The sequence below is a fragment of the Trichechus manatus genome, unplaced genomic scaffold, assembly GCF_000243295.1.
Source record: "Trichechus manatus latirostris isolate Lorelei unplaced genomic scaffold, TriManLat1.0 scaffold00076, whole genome shotgun sequence".
NCBI classification, from domain to species: Eukaryota; Metazoa; Chordata; class Mammalia; order Sirenia; family Trichechidae; genus Trichechus; species Trichechus manatus.
Genome location: NW_004444012.1, coordinates 261,325 through 263,687, shown reverse-complemented (window position 1 = coordinate 263,687; position 2,363 = coordinate 261,325).

Here is a 2,363-nt window from a genome sequence, read left to right as displayed (position 1 = left end):
GCCGGGTGCGCTGGCCCCCGGCCCGGGCCGTCCGGTCGCTCCGCCCTGAAGTCCTGGCCGCCGCCGCCCCATAGGCCTCTGGCCCCGAGCGGGCGTGGGACGCGAGGTGGGCGCGGAGCAGACAGCGCCCTCCGACCCCGCGCAGGGGTCGAGGTCACCCTGCGAGCGCAGATCTGGGGGAGCCCACGCTTGCTGGGAATGGAGGGGTGAGTGCCCGGTGCGCGGAGGCCGGCGGCTCCGGGGTAAGGCGGCGCCCTTCTCCCCCGGGCGCCCGGGCCCCAGCCACCTCTCCTCGCCGGCAGACCACCTTTCCTTCCTGGTCAAGGCGACGCCATCGCGCGGGGATTTGGGGGGCGCTCGCGCCCTCTTGCGTCCTCAGTGCTCCTTACACGCCTTGTCGGCCCCGGGCAGGGCCACCTTTACAGTTGGAGGACTCCTTGAATCCGTGAGGCGCCACCAACCCCCAATTCGCTGGCCCTATGCTTCTCATGAGACCGACAGACCCATCCTGGGAGAAGCAAGGGGTCTTTCTCAGTCTCTCTCTTTTGCAGGAGAGGGACACAGTGAGTGAGAGGACAAATTCCTATCACCCCTAAGCTCCAAACTCTGCTAAACAAACACATAAACTGGTTGGCTTCTGGGTTGTCAGGCGATGGTGGGATCAAGGACCAGGGACTTTGAGATGCACACCCGGTAACACAGAGAGATAACACCCATGACAAAATGCCAGGGGGGATAAGAACCTCATTGCTTGTGGAAAGAAGGTGCCTTCAGCTCACCTGTTTTATTTCTCCTGCCCAGTGAATCGCTGTTAAGGGAGCTGACGGAAGCAAGTGGAAGAAGAGAGTTTTCTCCAGTGGCGGCATAGTAAGGGATTCGTGTGTATTTCAGTTGGACCCATTTGCCATACGTCCGAGTGTCCAGCTCCACTGCCTTCCGCTTTAAATCAAGCTCAAAATTAATCTGCTCTGGGAAATTGAGCCTAGGCGGAGAGGAGTGGGGAGCCACCCTGTACTGGGGAGACCCGAGCAGTAGCGGGCTATTTTTATATATATCATGGGAGTCCCAACACCGAAATCTATACATAATCCCCAAACTTTTTAAAAAATGGAATTAATTTCACCTGGCGACATTCTCACCAGAACGGAGAAAGTGTTACCCGACAAAGAGGTGTTCACCGCCTGTGCTCTTGTTAAGCATAACTAGGAGTCCTATAGATTTGGGGCAAGGCGTGGTTTATTACTTGCGGCAAGTTAGGAGACGGGGCGATAGCTCTCAAAGCACCGTCATCCCGAACAAACGGCTGGAGGAAGTTTTATGCTACTCTGGAAACCAGAAGTCATGCATATTCATTAAACTTCTGGGAAATAGCATGCCTATCCAAAAAGGGGTATAGGGTGGGCGCGTAGGTTGCACGTGGAACTGGTAGCTCAAGATGGCGGCCAACGTTCCTTCAAGATGGCTCCTGGTGTACTTTTGACATCTGTGTGTTCCCAAGAAAATGGCGTATACTAAACATGGCGACTGAGTTCATCTTCAAGTCACCTACTGTCTCATGGTACATGCCTGAAGGTTGGTTTTAGTCGGATTGCCTGAAAGACAGCTGTAAGCAGGAAGATTAGGAGGAAACCGGGTGGGGTGACTCATTATCTTGGTGGCAAGATGCTGTTTGTATTCGCTCACAAGTTTTCTGTTGACACAGCTTGTCGCCTGAGGCCTATGTGGTTCCTAGCTGGTTTCAAAAGTACAATTTAATTCCTTAATGTAATCTGATTTTCCTTCCCTTTGGGCATAAGGAATTTTATGGAACAAGATAATGTCCACAGGGGCAGGAGACAGGGAAAGAGGAGAGCATTCAATAAACACCGTAAAATACCAACTCTGAGGCCAGAGTCTTGATAATCCTGAATTTGCTAGTGTTGGTCACTCAGCGTGAATTGGAAAATCCATTTCTATCAAAAAGTCATGGAAATGGCCATGTTTTTCTTTGTCTCTACCCCCTCCTCAAAGTATCATGGTGGTCTTTCTACAGAAAATCTGAGAAGAGACAAGTCCAGTAAAGAATATCCTTCAGGATCTTAAAAGCCCGTGAGCAGCCATCTAAGATATGCCACTGGTCTCATCCCTTTGGGAGCAAGGGAAAGTGAAGAGAACAGGATACAAGGAAAAGATTAGTCCAAAGGACTAATGGACCACAGCTACCAAGGCCTCCACCATACTGAGTACAGTACAGCTAGAGGGTGCCTGGCTACCACCACTGACTGCTCTGACCAGCATCACAACAGAGGGTTCTGGACAGAGCTGGAGAAGGATGTAGAACAAAATTCTAACACACACAAAAAAGACCAGATTTACTGGCCTAA